We start from the raw sequence: 17,897 nt of genomic DNA on the forward strand, positions 1-17,897 counted from the left end.
CCACCTCCCTACCCACACCCCACCTCCCTACCCACACCCCACCTCCCTACCCGCACCCCACCTCTCTACCCAATCCCCACCTCCCTCCCCGCACCCCACCTCTCTACCCAATCCCCACATCCCCACCCACACCCCACCTACCTACCCACACCCCACCTCCCTACCCACACCCCACCTCGCTACCCACACCCCACTTCTCTACCCAATCCCCACCTCCCTACCCACACCCCACCTCCCTACCCACACCCCACCTCCCTACCCACACCCCAAGTCCCTACCCAATCCCCACCTCTCTACCCACACCCCACCTCCTTACCCACACCCCACCTCCTTACCCACACCCCACCTCCCTACCCAATCCCCACCTCCCTACCCACAACCCACCTCCCTACCCACACCCCACCTCCCTACCCACAACCCACCTCCATTGGGCCCTTTAAATTCAGCTGCAAAATTTTCACTGAAGTACCTTCATTGCTTTCCCTCCTCAAACTGCATTCAGCGACTTCTCGCCCTTAGTGATTTCAAGCTCAGACTCAACTCATCAAATTCTCATTCCTCTGAGTTCCCTACTGTCTTACCCAGCCCCCCTTGATCTGTCCTTCCATTAGAAACACTGTTAATTATATTCACAACCGCCCCCTCGACCTTGTTATTTCAATTGACACCTGTACTTCCATTGTGCCAATCACATATAGGCCATCTTTGATCACTTTCTTGTATCAACTTCCGCTCACATCTCCTTTACTCCTCCCAACTCCATTTGCTCCCGGAAAACCTCTCCCAAGTCACTTACAATGGCCCTTTCAAATTCCCAAATATCGAGCATTGGGTCTCCATTCACCAAAACATTTCTGCACCTATGTCTCTGCTAAAAATCTGGTGTCCTTGTTACCATTAAAGCTATTATTGTCTCTTGCCCTGGTCATTCCCCCATCATGGCTCTCATCTCTGCTCCCTCTAATCCATTTATAGTGGACAACTTGTTAGCCATTCAGCTCCAAATGTGCATGGATCTCATGAAACATTATTGGATTCTGTTCCCCTTTGCCAAAATTGTGCCCTAGCCAGGATCACCCCAGAATGGAAACCGAACCTATCTTCTCTTCTCCACCAGAAACCACCTGCTCACACCATTCTCTCCTGACTCCAATACCCTCGCGTACAACACACATGCGAGGGAATCATGGACCTCTTTGTCACAAAGATTAAGACCGGTCCTTCAGCTGCCCCTACCGCTTCTCTTCATTCCCCTAGTCCACCAAGCCAAACCTATCCTAAAACTGTGCCCTTGCCCAAACCTTGAACTCACCTCTTTCCCTAGTTTTCTCCTATTGCTCCTCATGTGTGCTTTAATCTCATCATATTCATTTTTAAAATAAATTTATGGTACCCAATTCATTTTTTCCAATTAAGGGGCAATTTAGTGTGGCCAATTCACCTACCCTGCACATCTTTGGGTTGTGGGGGTGAAACTCACGCAAACATGGGGAGAATGTGCAAACTCCACACGGACAGTGACCCAGAGCCTGAATCGAACCTGGGACCTTGGCGCCGTGAGGCAGCAGCACTAACCACTGTGCTGTCCTTTAATCTCATCATATTCATGGCATTCAACCCCGTATCTCAACCCAATTCTCACCAAACTGCTAACCAGCCAACTTCCCTAGCTAGCCCCCAGTTATCTGATGTTGTTAATGGTTCCTTACCCTCAAGTACTACCTCTCTCCTTCAAATCTCCTGTTGGCATCCCATTCCTCAAAATAACTACCCTGACCCTCTTTGCTAGCAAACTATTTCCCAATCTCCAAATCTCCTTTCCTACCTAAAGACTTTCACTTTCCACATCCATGCCCATATTTCCCTCAGTTCCAAGCTTGAATCCCTCCCAACAGGAGTCCATCTCTACTACTGCTTAAAACTTATCTCTTAGCCGAGTATCCTGATATTTCCTTATGTTGATAATGCTTCTGTGAAGCACCTTGGAACATTTTGCTATATTAAAGGCACTATATAAATGCAAGTCTGTGATGGGATAGCATGTCAGTGAAGTGCTGATTAAAGTCTCTGATTGCATGCTGAAGTCATCTGATTATGGGCTTCAAGACCTGTTCAACCTATTATCGCTTTACAACTCATGACGTGCTCAGAAGTCTTTGTTACAAGATGCTGTAAGTCTTAAGACAAAACATGACCAAAATTATAATTACATAATTTAAATTTTAAATACATATTATTGCAAAGAGTTATGAAATATTCTAACACAAGTGAATATGGTGCTATATTGTATGGCAATAGCTGGACTAGCAAGATCTTTATTAACATTACACAATACTTGAAATAGTTCCTGCTTGAATGTGGATACTAATAGACTAAGAATGCTTATTGCATGCTGTGACTGTGTGCCAGACAGTCAGGCAGTGACAAAGTCATGAAGGAGAAATGCATATTGTGGTTTGTCTAACAGCAGTGAGGCATAACAGTCTGTCCAACCTAAGATACAACCAGTCATCATTAGATGCTACAGACAAGGGTCATGCCAACCCATAATCAATGAATAAAACAAAACTACTATAAGCCTAGCATTAAAACAGAATGATTGTGATATGTCATCATTCTTGGAGCCTACTTGCCTTTGCCTGAGGGAGTTTTTACATTTGTGCTGTCAAATTACCCCTCTATCAGGAGAAAAGAGAACTACATCACCACAATTATTGTGCGTGCTATACTGAGTGCTGAACCTCACAAAAATTATTCCATTTGTTCCACTGATAGTGAACGTAACAATTTGTGTTAATGATCCTGACATTGAATTGCTATGTAAGTGTAATTCCTCAGAATATATGCAGAGACATTAGTCTATTGATGCTGTCTGGCGACTTGTATGTGTAAACTTAACAGAGAAAAGTAAATGGGTTGTGTTCTCTAAATTGGTAAAATCTTAAGCTTGGAGTCTCTGCTTCAAAAATGTAGTTGCTCAATTATTCATGTTATCACAAGCGCGATAATAGTGCTGCATTGTTTAGTTCCATGTACTGGTCCTTGCTTTGTTAATATTTCACCAACAATGCCAGGAATTTCCTGGATTCTTCTGATTGGCTGCTGTAACTTTGGTGGGTGACTGACGGAAATACTATTGACGGAAGTCCAGGATAAATGGGGTTTCTGCTGATCTTTCATTGACGTTACAGCAGCTGATCAGGAGAAGATCCCTAAAGTCCACATCAAATGTTTTTCTGTCTGTTTACCATGCAGTTGTCGGCCAGAATTTTCCGGCCTTTCCCGCCGGCGGGATTTTCCGGCTTCGTCGACGGCGAACCCCTGTCCAGTGGTGCGGGGTGCAAACAATAGGAAACCCCGTTGAAGGGGCGGCACGGTGGTTAGCACTGCTGCCTCACGCCGCTGAGGACCCGGATTCGATCCCAGCCCTGGGTCACTGTCCGTGTGGAGTTTTCACATTCTCCCCGTGTTTGCGTGGGTTTCACCCCACAACCCAAAGATTTTGATACCGGGCAGCACGGTAGCATAGTGGTTAGCACAATTGCTTCACAGCTCCAGGGTCCCAGGTTCGATTCCCGGCTTGGGTCACTGTCTGTGCGGAGTCTGCACGTTCTCCCCGTGTGTGCGTGGGTTTCCTCTGGGTGCTCCGGTTTCCTCCCACAGTCCAAAGATGTGCAGGTTAGGTGGATTGGCCATGATAAATTGCCCTTAGTGTCCAAAATTGCCCTTAGTGTTTGGTGGGGTTAATGGGTTATGGGGATAGGGTGGAGGTGTGCGGTTGGGTAGGGTGCTCTTTCAGAGAGCCGGTGCAGACTCGATGGGCTGAATGGCCTCCTTCTGCACTGTAAATTCTATGATTCTATGATTCTATGTGCAGGGTAGGTGGATTGGCCACGCTAAATTGCTCCTTAATTGGGGAAAAAAATAATTTGGTACTCTAAATTTATTTAAAAAAGGAAACCCTGTTGACAATGGCGGGACCAGAAGATCCCGCCACGGCCAATGGCAGACCAACTTCACTGCCGCGAAATGCTCCACAGTGAGCGTAGAAAATCCTGCCTGTATTATTTATTTATTTTTTTTTAATTTTCAATTAAGGGGCAATTTAACGTGGCCAATTCACCTACCCTGAACATCTTTGGGTTGTGGAGATGAGACCCACGCAGAGACAGGAAGAATGTACAAACTCCACACGGACAGTGAGTCAGGGTCGGGATCAAACCCGGGTCTTCGGCACCGTGAGGCAGCAGTGCTAACCACTGCACCACTATGCTGTGCCCCAGCCTGTAGTATTTATTAGTGCAGAATAATCTCCTGCTTTGTGTTGTTCCCAAATTTTAAAAAGTTACACCTTGCCTTTATCAAGATGAGGAGCTTGTGTTGAAAACCTTCCATTTGCCCCCAGTGTTAGGATCTAACATTAATGTTGGATAAAGCAGCATTAGAGATCTTATAGTAACATTAGAGATCTCAGAGTAACATCATTGGCTGGTGTAATGTCACGTGTTACGTAATGACATAATAGTAGCACTTTGCGGACTTTTGTGGAGCTCACCACTGTACCCTGTTTGCGCAGCGTCTTGTCAATAAACCCCTTGCACTATGTTATACAAACTCAACATGTCCCACCTCTGACCCTTTCTCTTTGCTGCAGTGATCTCTGTATGTGCATGTACATAAGGGGTTAATGTGTAATCAGTCGCACCAGATAATCACTAGAGGGCTGAACCAACAGGGGTATAAAAGCAATCACATTGTGTGTCTCTCTCTCTCTTTTGGATGTACTGTGACCAGGACAGGAGTATCAGATTAGCTCAGATGGTTAGTGTAGTCAAGCATAGTTACTGTAGTTAGATCTTGTTAACCTTATCACTAATATCAATGATAAAGTAAAGAACTCACGCAATTATTGTTATAATTAATCAATAAACCTTTTATTACTGCTGGACGAGTTCGAGTCTTCTTCATCGAGATTCAGGAGACCGCATTAGTAACCAAGGTTTGAGTAACACATATTACACTCCGTAGTATATCAAAACACACAGAGAAGTGTAATAAAAGATAATACAGGAGCGTAATAAAAGATTTGCGGCTACGATAAAGAATGTAACAAAAGAGAAACTGGCGATGTGATCTTGGCCGTGAACGAAAAAAAAGGAGCAAAACAACTTTCGACAATTTTGTGAGCCAGAAGAAGGAGATCCAGGCCATACACCATCAGGAGTGAGGTCAGGAGAAATATTGTCGACTTCCAAGATGAAATCATCGTTGTGACAAGTAAAAATAACGAACAAGTAAATACTCGGACACTGTGCAGTTTATAGCGGGGTGTTGGCGAATCACCAGTTCGATCACGACAGCCGCCAATCCAAGTAAAAGGGTTTTCAAAAAGATAAAAAAGCAATCAGACAATTGCAAATTACTGAGGGTTTACTTCAAATGGAGGATCAAAGTTTTCAGTACTTACCATTGCAGTGGACGGAGCTGTGGAGTCCGTGCAGGAGGCACTGAAAAGGGCAGCGGGAATGAGAACCCACGGGGCTGCCGACTCTGCAACCTGCTGCCTGGGAATCGATAGCAGGGCACAGGAACAACTAGTCTGCTTGTGTCTGCTTTAAACTGAGGGAACAATGGCGGGAAGAAAAAGCACCATGGACGTTTTTGATCCAGAGGAGACATAGAACACTTATGAGGAAAGGTTCCAGGTGTTCCTTAAAACCAATCAGGCAGCAGCAGAATTGGACACTACAACCTTTCTCATTTCAGTTGGGAGGAAAACATCCATGTTACTACAGAATTTAGTATACCCAGCTGAACCTGGAGACAAGTCATACGACGAGTCAAATTTGACAGATGATGACTGTCTTGCAAGAACATTTCTCACCCCGTCCACTATTAATAGCAAAAAAATGCTGCTTTCATCGACGTGCACAGGAGGACGGGGAAAATATTTAATAATTTGTTGTATCACCGCGAAAGCTCGAAAAGTCCTGTGAATTTGGCCAGACTTTGGATGATACACGTCACAACTGATTAATTTGTGGTCTCAGAATGAAGCCATCCAAAGGAAGTTATTGACTGAAGGTGCATTAAACCTAAAATCTTCTACAGAAATCGCAACGTCTATGGAACTTGCTGCAAGATAATCTTTGCTGATTCAAGTTCAAGCTAATGCCCATAAGATGGAGTCTGTGAAAAGCAAGTCCACAAGAACCTACAATATCATTGCTGCAATCAAGTGGCTGAAGATTGTTGGAGCAAGGAGAACAAATGCCAAAGATTTGGTCACATTGCCAAGGCATGTTGGTCACGCCAACCTTCATCAGCACAACTGCAAAGTCTACAGGGCAAGTTTACCAGTTAAGTGATCCAACTGAAAATTCACCGAGTATGAAGTGTCAAGACAGCTTAAGGAATTTAATCTCAGCATTCAAGCAGTACAAGGAGACCAGCAACAATTTGGGTCTATCCAAAATTAATTGAGAACACTATTAAGATTAAATTGGATATGGGCGCTGCAGTATCACTTACACCTAAATCGACATACCATCAGAAATGGAAGTATCTGCCATTCTAACCATCTGATGTGCTGTGAGGTGCATTGGGCATTCTGAATTCTCTCTCAGTGTACCCGAACAGGTGCCAGAGTATGACAACTAGGGGATTTTCCCAGTAACTTCATTGCAGTTTGTAGGTCAATATCATAGGTCTGAACAGCGTGCGAACGTGGGCGCTTTGTCTACACTGTCACTGCAAGGTTAACAAGACCAAAAAGATAAGCATGAATCTGATTAACATTTCAATGACATAGTTTATCTGTCACATGTGGAAAATGTTACGGTAACGTCTTATTTTGTGTGAAAATTTACCTGAAACAGATCCAGTGATGGGAACGGTGTTGAATATGATTTAAAAAGGCACTCTGACACAAGGGCACAGAAATAATTCAGACCTTAAACTCTATCTTGCCAGGTATCTTGGGTCGACAGTACAAAATGGAATATTGTTGTGGGGTATTAGAGTGATCATTCCGCTGTGTGTACAAAGTAGAATCCTGTAACCGCTGCATGTCGGCCATCCTGGTACAGTTAGAATGAAGGAGTTGGCAGAAAGCTACTTCTGGTGGCCCGGGTTGGATGCCCAAATAATAATAATAATAATAATGATCTTTATTGTCACAAGTAGGCTTACATTAACACTGCAATGAAGTTAGAGAAGAAGGTGGGGATATGCCAATATGTGCTGCATTGAGAAATGTACTTCCACTACAACCTTTGCATCCATGGGAATGGACTACCAGACCACGGCAAAGAATCCATGTCAATTATGCGGGACTAGTGAAAGGACATATATTTCTGGTCATGGTTGGCATGCACTGGTAGTGGCTGGAGGTTATTATCATGAAATTAACAACCACAGAACAGACCATGAAAAGGCTGGATGAAGTATTTGCAAGATTTGGGCGACCTGAACAACTCGTGAGTGATAAGATTCAGTGATAAGTTCACATCTGCCGAATTCGAGGACTACCTGAAGGCGTGTGACATCCACTATATCAAATATGCCCCCTACCATCCAGCTACTAAAGGCTTAGCTAAACATTTCATACAATCGCTCAAGCATGCAGTGAAGGTTTTGAGGGCTAAAGGCTCTTTATTGAAATGTGTCAATAACGTTCGAATTACATATGGAAACACTGCGCTTTCAACAACACAAAGCTCACCGGATATACTGATGATCAAAAGTAAACCACGCACACAGTTCAACCTTTTGACTTATCCTTCATCTTCAGAGATAGTCAGGAAACAACATCAGACGCAAAGGGCTCGAAGGGGACAACACTCCAAAAAAATCTTTGACCGTGGGGAATCTGGGGAGTCATTCTCCGCCGGCGGGAGTCTCCGTTCTGCCGGCACCGGGGGGTTTCCCGACGGCGTGGGGCTGCCCCACAATGGGAAACCCCATTGACCGGCCGGTGTTACGGAGACTCCCGCCGGCCGGTCGACGCAGAAATGTGGCGGGGCGGGTAGGAGAATTTCGCCCATGTTCTATGAGAAAGTAATCCTCAGGAGAAAAAGGGACTCCAGCCAAAACGGGTCAGATTCCATATACTATGCAAACTGACGATGAACAAATTTGGCATTAGCACACTGCCCAATTATTATCTACACATAATTAGATTGAAGAATCTGTACCAGTTGTTTACACCACAGAGAGTATGGACAATGATATGCCTGACTTGAGGACTCCAGCTGCCGCAATTATAGAATCTGTTATGACAGAATCATTCACACAACTAGAGATGGTCCCTTAGTTGGTTTTGGCAGATGTAACACCAGCCAATGTATGGAAAGACACTCCTAGTATCCCTAAGAGCCCAGTTCCTGAATGTCCTGTTCTCCCAAAACGAGTCAGATGTTCACCCAAGAGACTGTCTTACTAATGTACATATGTATCCATAACTTAACAATGTTAGTTATGGCATAATATGTTGGAACTGTGTTAAAGTGTTTGTTTAAATAAAAATGCCGAGGACACTAAAGGAGTAAAGAGGGAGGGGTGTTATCTATCAGAGTAACACCAATGGCTAGTGTAATGTCACGTGTTATGTAATGACCGTGTTAAAGCGTTTTGCTGGCTTTTGAGGAGTTTACCATTGTTCCCTGTTTGTGCAGCATCTTGTAAATAAATCCCTTTCACCATGTTATACAAACTCGATATGTGCCATCTCTGATTCTTTCTCTTTGCAGCTACCACGGAGCATATAAACAAGAGAAAACTCCTTTTACTCTGCCCGAATGATGTGCTTCAATCCTAGCCCACACCACTCCCTAATGTCCTGATCTAACACTTTTCAATCCAGAACGGGAACTCACAGAAAAAGATTAAGAGGCGGTAGATTTAGAACTGAGATGAGGAGGAACTACTTCTCGCAGAGGGGTGGTGAATTTGTGGAACCCTCTGCCCATTAGTACGGTGGAGTCTGAATCATTAAATGGTTTCAAGAAGGAGATAGATATATTTAAAATAAAAACATGTTAAAGGGATATGGGGAACAGATTTGAGACCAGGAAGAGACCAGCCATGATCTGATTGAATGGTGGAGCAGGCTCGAGGTGGTGAATTGCCTACTTCTGCTCCTAATTCCTATGTTCCTATTCTCTAAGCTAGCCATCTTAAAGTTTCATTAAATCAAATTTCCAATTTATTAACAATAATAATAATAATAATAATAATCGCTTATTGTCACAAGTAGGCATCAATGAAGTTACTGTGAAAAGTCCTTAGAAAACAATTTAGGATTGTTTTTATTATGTTCCCCAGAAACTACTTTCCATCTGATAATTCCACATTGCCAATAAGTACTCCATCCAGTAAAGATTTTGGGTAATGCAGCACAATTTGTTTTTCATTATGTAATTTCTACATGTGGGGAGGCAGCGGTGTAGTGGTAATGGTACTGGACTAACACAAACTAATGTTCTGGGGCCTGGGTTCAAAACCCACCACAGCAGCTGATTAAATGTCAATTAAATTAATAAATCTGGATTTACAGCCAGTGTCGTTAAAAAAAACATCTGATTCACTGATCCCCCTTTAGGGAAGAAATTTGGTTCGGCCCACATGTGACTCCAGATCCAGAGCAATGTGGTTGACTCTTCAATGCCCCCTGAAACGGCCGAGCGAGCCACTCAGTTGTATCAAACCACTACGAAGTCTAAAAAGTAAAATCAAGCCAGACAGACCTAGTCCTGGGAAATGACAAGAGCAGAAAAGCCCTGGTGACGCTGCTAAGTCTTCCTCATTAAAATCTGGGGACTTGGGCCAAAATTGGGAGAGTTGTCCCGCACACTTGTGAAGCAACAGCCTGACTGGGAGGTATGATTTCATGTGTAGGACTACGTCCCAGACATCACAATCATCATCCCTGGCTCTGTCCCATTCCACTGACACGACAGAACCACCACAGGTGCTGGCACAGTGTTAGGAAGGAGTTGTCTTGCAAAGTCCGCAACATCTCATCTCATGGTATCAAGGAAACCGATTGTTATTACTGCCCCTGCTCAGCTGATGAATCAATACTCCTCCATGTTGAACACCACTTGGAGGAGGCACTGAGGATTAAACAAACGGTCACAGAATGTATTCTGGTTGGGGTACTTCAATGTCCATCACCAAGAGTGGCTCTGCAGCATCACCACAGACTGAAACGGCCGGGTCCGAAAGGACATAGCTGCTACACTGGGACTGTAGCAGATGGTGAGGGAATCAACAAGAGGGAAAAAACATTTGACCTCATCCTTACCAATCTACCTGCCTCAGGTGCATTGTGTAATTTCTACATGTTGAGTGGCAATGGTGTGGTGGTAATATTACTGGGCTACTAATCCAGAGGCCCAGCAAGCCCTGGGGCATGGATTCAAATCCCACCACAGCACCTGATGGAATGACTGTATCAGTAGGAGTAACCACCATACAATCTTTGTGGAGACAAAGCCCCATCTTCACATCGAGGATGCCCTCCATCATGGTCGTAGTGCTGCCACCATGCTAAATGGGATAGATTTCAAACAAATCTAGTGGGCATCCATGAGGTGCTGCAGACCATGTAAAGCAGGATAATTGTATGCAGCCACTGTCTGTAACCTCATAGCCTGGCACATCTCTCACTTAACTATTGGCATCAAGCTGGGGGCTTAAACCGAGTTCAATGAAGAGTGAAGGAGGGCATGCCAGGAGCAGTGCCAGGCACATCTAAAAACCAGCTGTCAACCTGGTGAAGCTACAACACAGGACTACTTTCATGGCAAACAGCCAAAGCAACATGTGATAAAGAACCAAACGATCCACAACCTCTGGATCAGATCTGAGCTCTGCAGCCCCCTCAAATCTGCTCATGAATGATGATGGACACTCACTGGAGGAAGGAACTCCACAAATAATTCCACCCTCAAGCTCAGAACATCGGTGCAAAAGATAAGGCTGAAGCACTTACAGCCATTTTCAGCCAGAAGTGGCAAGTGGATGATCGATCTCGGCCTCCTCTGGCCCACTATCACAGGTGCCAGACTTCAGCCAATTCTATTCACTTTACGAGATATCAAGAAATGGCTAAAGGCACTGGTTAGTGCAAAGGCAATGGCCCTGATGACATTATGGTAACAATATTGAAGACGTGTGCTACAAAGATTGCCACACTCCTAGTTATTCCAGCTCAGCTACAACACTGGCATTTACCCAGCAACGTGGAACATTGCCCAGGTATGTTCTGTACACAAAAAGCAGGACAAATCCAACCCATTGCCACCCATCAGTTAACTCTGAATCATAGAATCCCTACAGTGCAGAAGGAGGTCATTCAGCCCATCAAGTCTGCACTGACTCTCTGAAAGAGCACCTTACTTAGGCCGTTTCTCCCCATCCAATCCGTGTAACCACATAATCCGACCTACCCTGAACATTTTTGGACCCTAAAGGACAATTTAGCATGGCCAATCCACCTAACCTGCGCACCTTTGCACTGTGGGAGGAAACCGGAGCACCCAGAGGATACACATGCAGACACGGGGAGAATATTCAAACTCCATACAGAGAGTCACCCAAGGCCAGAATCGAACCTGGGTCCCTAGTGCTGTGAGGGTGCGGTGCTATCCACTGAGTCACCGTGCTGCCCCCATTAGCAAAGTGATGGAAGGTGTCATCGACCGTCCTATCAAGTGGCACTTATACTGCGTTAACCTGCTCAGGGACACTCAGTTTGGATTTTGCCAGGGTCACGAAGCTCCTGACCTCACTACAGCCTTGATTCACCATCTACAAGGCACAAGTCAGGTGTGTGATGGAATACTGTCCACTTGCCTGTATGAGTGCAGCTCCATCAACACTCAAGAAGCTTATCACCATCCAGAATAATGCAGCCCACTTCATCCATCACCTTAAACATTCCCTCTACCACCGAAGCACAGTGCCAACTACAAGATATACTGCAAAAGCTCACCGAGGCTCCTTCAACAACACCTTATAACATCTAGAAGGATAAGGACAGCAGATGCATGGGAACACCTGGAAACTGCTCTCCAACCCTCTCACTATCCTGACTTGGAAATATATCACCCTTCCTTCACTGTCGCTGGGTCAAAATCTATCCTTAGCAGCACTGAATAAGTAAGGAGATTACTTATTCAGATAAAGTATATCAGCAGTATATTGTTCCTGTTTGTTATCCAGTAACTCTTGCTGCAAGTATGGGTGTGAGGACAAGGTCAGACACAGGTGTGATAACCCTGTGTAGTTACACTTAGTGTCAAGGCTCAAACATCACAAATAGCTACTTGTTCAAACCCGCCGCTACTGGAAGAAGGCCTGTGTATGTGGGATTGTGCCCCAGCAAGAATTAAATTCCTTTATGAAAGGCATTTGATCATAAAAGGAGGACAAGGAAAAGAATTGAGTTAAATTCCAAATTTCAGATTAGAAATGTTCAAAGTCATTGCTCTTTTAACCCTTTCAATGCTACGGCAGACTTCACACACCTACAATATGAAAGAATTAATGGCAAGCTTTACCAAATCAACAAAAAATGCAACATACCCTCCCTCCACCACCACCCCAGAAAACAAAAACTGGTTTGTTTGTTAACTTTCAGAGTGTTACAGAGGTGGATATGGAAACGTCTATTAACAAAACGGCACCTCCTGCCGATTTACCTGCCAAACGCATTTTTCAGAGAGATTGAAGGAATGATTACCTTGTTCATATGGAGAGGGAAGGTGGCCAGAGTTAGAAAGGTGCTGCTACAGAGGGGAAGGCAGGCAGGGGGTTTGGGTCTTCTGAATCTGATGTATTATTACTGGGCGGCGAATGTGGAGAAGGTACGGAGCTGGGTCAGAGGGGTTGACTCCCAGTGGGTCAGAATGGGTGAAGAGTTTGTGCAGGGGGTCAGGATTGAAAGCACTAGCAACAGCGCCGCTCCCGATGGCCCCAGGGAAATACTCAGGGAATCCGGTAATAATAGCTTCATTGAGAATTTGGAGGCAGTTTCGCCAACACTTCGGGTTGGGGGCAGGATCAAAGGAAATGCTGATTCAGGGGAACCACAGATTTGAGTCAGGGAAGTGGGATGGATATTTTCTGAAATGGGAGGAGAAGGGGATTAAGACACTAAAAGATTTGTTTCTTGGGGATCGGTTTGCAGGAGTGAAGGAGCTGGAAGCGAAGTATGGGCTGGAGCTGGTGAAATGTTTAGATACATGCAGGTTCGAGATTTTGGCAGAAAGGGGATACAGAGCTTTCCGGTGGAGCCGGCCTCCATGTTGCTGGGGGAGGTGCTGACGACAAGGGGACTGGAGAAGGGGCAGTGTCAGCGGTTGAGGGGACTATTTTGGAAGAGGAGAAGGCACCACTGGAAGGGATCAAAGCAAAGTGGAAGGAAGAGTTGGGAGAGGGTTTGGAGGAGGGGTTCTGGTGTGAGGTGCTCTAGAGTATGAACGCCTCCACCTCATGCGCGAGGTTGGGGCTGATACAGCTGAAGGTGGTGTATAGAGCACACCTTACAAGGGCGAGGATGAGCCGGCTCTTTGAGCGTGTAGAAGATGAGTGTGAACGTTGCGGGGGGGGCGGGGAGGGGGCCCGCAAATCACATTCATATGTTTTGGTCCTGTCCAAAGCTGGACGGTTATTGGAAGGAGGTGTTTTGGGTAATCTCTAAAGTAGTGCACATGAAACTGGACCCGGGCCCTCGGGAAGCCATATTCGGGATGTCGGACCAGCCGGGGTTGGAAACGGGTGCAGAGGCAGATGTTGTAGCTTTTGCCTCGTTGATCGCCCGAAGGCGGATCCTGATAGGTTGGAGAGCAACCTCTCCACCCTGTGCCCTGGCATGGCGGGGGGATCTATTGGAATTGTTGACTCTTGAGAAGGTTAAGTTTGAACTGAGGGGAAGGATGGAGGGGTTCTACAATTTATGGGCGTTATTCATTATGCACTTTCAAGAACTGGATAAGATCGAACATTAGTTGGGGCGTGATTGGGAAAGTTGAGGGGAGGGGACTGTATGTATTAATGGTGACTATTGGTGATTCCTGATTCCTTTTTGTCATTTGTTTATGTTAACATGCGGGCTAATGTTTGGGGACTTGGTGTTTTGCTAGTCGTTCTTATACTCTTTTCTCTGTCCTTTCTGTGGCTCTGTTCCAATTATGGCAATCAGTGAATTTGCCCTTCTTTCAATGTTATCCGTATTCTAATGCTTAGAGTCGCCAGGTATCAAATGATACCACCACAAGTTTCAACCGGCTATCGATCAAAGAGCCAAACACCAGTTAGTTAGTTCAAGGTCAGGGGTACTTTATTTACACACAATTAGTCATGCAACATAAACACTACTAGTTCACTACACCTATCGACTAAGACAACCTGTACTTAACTTCGGGCACCCGGCTTAGGTCAGAAATTCTGGATCTCTCGAGTCCGAAGGAGTAACTGCTGCTCAGCTAAGCTCATCCATCTGGTAGCGGGCGTTGAACTTGGACTCGCTTCTGGTGTTGCTGCAATTGGAGATGGCCATGAACAGTACCAGGACCAAGAGAGGGTGAACATGTGGTGAATTCTTCTTCTTATATTTAGGGTTTTTTGCGCTCTTTTGGGCGGTCCTTCAGTTTGGGCCCTACTAATTGGGTGATCCCTGATCACTCCATTCAATTCCGAACCAATAAGTGAGTGGGAATCTGGATGGCTGGGCGTGTCCCAAGCGGTCACTGACCCCGTTGTTTGCGTTTCCCTTGAACAGGGAGTGGCGCCGAAATGTCTGGGACTGTCCCGGTTGCTCGAGAACCAGTCCTTTGTCTAGGTGGAGATGGGCCATCAAAAGATGGCCCCATTAAAATGCTAATTAGATGGAGTTTAGATACCGTCTGGACTTCTTGCTTACAAATATACATTTCAGGCTCTGAGCCTGCCTGAGTCTTGCTTTGTCCATTTTACCCGCTAGGCTTTGCGAGTTTCCCTGTACCTAGCTGGAAGTGGCCATCTCAGATGACTACACTCCGTCCTCTTGATCCACAACACGAAGCGTGAAGGATCACAATACTGGGTCTTCTTCGTTCTCTGAAATGCCGGGTACCCTTAACCAAGGACAGGTTCTACTCTACTCTGTCCTATGGGTCAAAAACATTGACCTAATTTTCCCTGAACAACACATATCTAAGAATTCCTTTTTTTAAAATTAAAAACAAATTTTTTTTATTCTCCTCCTTTTTCACATTTTCTCCCACATTTACATCCATCAACCATAGACAATAATCAGCAAGATATGTCAGTCCCCATAATAACAACGATCCCATCAACCCACCAACCCCCAAACTTCAACCCGCATGTTTACATAAATAAATGGCAAAAAGGAATCAGGGATTACCCGTAGTCACCCTTAATCTTACACAGCCCCCCCCCCCCCCCCCCCCCCCCGCCCCAACCGCAGGTCTCCAGCTCCTCCTGTCCACTGCCTCTTGTAAAACTCCTCCTCCCAACCTCGGTTCCTTCCACCCCGGCTAGACCACTCGGACCCTGTTCTGCCAGGCTCCGATGGCCGCAGCCCCTCCCCCCACCTCACTCCCGTTCACTGGCCGGCACACACCGGCCAGCGTGGAGGCCCCCGCCCGGGTCCCTTTCCCACTTGCCCGGCCCGAGGAAAGCCGAAAGATCCTCTTTTAGCACACAAACCCCGCATATCCACCTACACCCCAAAGAACTCTCATTTCGAGTGAAAGTCCCGTCCCTTCCCTTGTCCAAATATATACCACATTGGCTCCTTTAATCTCTACACCCGCGCGCAGTGATACAAAAAAGAAGAAAATACAGTCATGAGGTTTCATCGGCACATGGCCATTCCTCAATTTGTCAGTTCTGCCACAGTCCTTCTGCTTTCGCAAACTCCTCCGCTGCTTCAGCCGTTCCAAAATAAAAGTCCCTGAGCTTGTAAGTCACCCTCAGCTTCGCTGGATATACAATGCCGCACCGCACCTTGCTAATGTACAGTGCCCTCTTCACCCGGTTGAAGGCAGCCCGCCTCCTTGCCAGCTCCACCGTAAAGTCCTGGTATACACGTATACCAGCTCCAGCCCACTGCACCACCCGCTTCTGCTTGGCCCAGCTCAGGACCTTCTCCTTCACCCTGTACCTACGGAAGCACAGAATCACTGCCCTTGGCGGCTCACTCGCCTTTGGTATAGGCCTCCACGACCGATGAGCCCGATCCAGTTCATATCGGGAGGGATCCTCCCCCTCCCCCAATAATTTTGCCAGCATCGCGGCAAAGTACTCAGTCGGCTTCGGTCCTTCAACTCCTTCGGGCAGCCCCACAATCCTCAAATTCTGTCGCCTGGATCTATTTTCCAGGTCTTCCATTTTTCCTCGCAGATCCTTGTTAGTATCCATCACCTTCCGCATCTCTTTTCCCATCGAGGCAAGTTGATTACCGTGCTTCAATAACGTCTCCTCCACTTCCTTCAGCGCCTCCCCTTGCTCTCGCACCTCCGCCACTGCGCTCGCCACCTCCGTCCTCACCGGGGAAACCGCCTCCTCCACCAGCACACTCAAAACCTCCCTCATCTCTTTCCTCACTGTCTCCATGCATTTCGCAATCTGCGCCAACTGCTTTTCAAATTCCGCAGCAATCACCTTAGTTATTTCTTCAGCCGTAAGCAGTGCGGCCTTCCCTGGTGCTCCAGCCTCCATTTTTCCTGGTGACCCCGCGGTGACCTTTCCACTCCCCGACGGACCTCCAGCTGTTTTTTTTCCGGCCGTTTTCTTGCTCACCCTCGACATTTTTCTTTGTTCCTTTTTTCCTCCTGTGTCTTCACTGTGCCTCTTCCGTGCCTTCTCCCTTCTTCTGCCGCCTCCGCCGACCCTGGGACCGGGCTTTTCGCCCCGAAAATGCCGTTGCCGACCGGAAGCCCTCCATTGTGCAGCCGCCTCCCGCCCGCCGTCACCGGAAGTCATATCTAAGAATTCCTAAGGGACCATTTAACATTCCATAAAAAAAGGGGAACCTCTAACTGTAACTAGACTATACTCATGCTGCTATTTAACAATCAAAGAACTTATCTTACAATACAAAATATCCAATAGCAGCATCACATTTCTTCTTATCACTAACATTCATACACAGAAAAAATAGTTTTATTAACAACAACATAAACCACCAAATTTATTAAAGAGAGAGGTTCAGAAAGAGTGTGGGGTTTGCTGGAGTCCGAGGAAGGGGGCTCTAAATGTGTATACTGGAGGGCGGGAGGCTCTCCTTCTCCATTTCCACAATCTAATTGTCTGGATGACACTGTACAATATGGCTATCACTAGTAAGGCTTCCACTGTGTAGGATATGGAATTCCACTTAACGAGATTCTCACACCATGTGGGGGTATCGGTGGCTGGGGCTATGTGCGGTGTAGTGTCCGGGCTGGGGGTGTTGTGTTGGGTAGTCGTGTTCGGGGCCTGTGTGGTGAGGGAGGTAGAGGTGGGTAACGCGCGCAACTGTACTGTTCCAGCATGATCATGATGCCGATCATCAGGGTCGTCTTCACCTTGTTCAGGTTTTCCTTCGCCGTCGAGTACCTTCGTATCTTCCTAGGGGAACAAGCATAGTATCTGATATAATCGTGTTGTTTAACATTTTGTATGTCTGTCTCTTTCTCCTTAACGTCAATGTCCCATTAGAATCGTCACCATATGTGACTCCCTCATTTTTTTTTAAACAACCATTTGCGGAGACAAGACATCCGAAAAAAATAAATTCTGTGTCACAGTGCGAGCACTCTCGCAGCCTGTGGTCGATGGGCTGAGTGGGCAGACAATTTCTCTGTCCTCTGCAAACTTGTTTTTCCAACCAAGTGTTTCTGACA

Source organism: Scyliorhinus torazame, chromosome 15, assembly GCF_047496885.1.
Source record: "Scyliorhinus torazame isolate Kashiwa2021f chromosome 15, sScyTor2.1, whole genome shotgun sequence".
Taxonomy (NCBI): domain Eukaryota; kingdom Metazoa; phylum Chordata; class Chondrichthyes; order Carcharhiniformes; family Scyliorhinidae; genus Scyliorhinus; species Scyliorhinus torazame.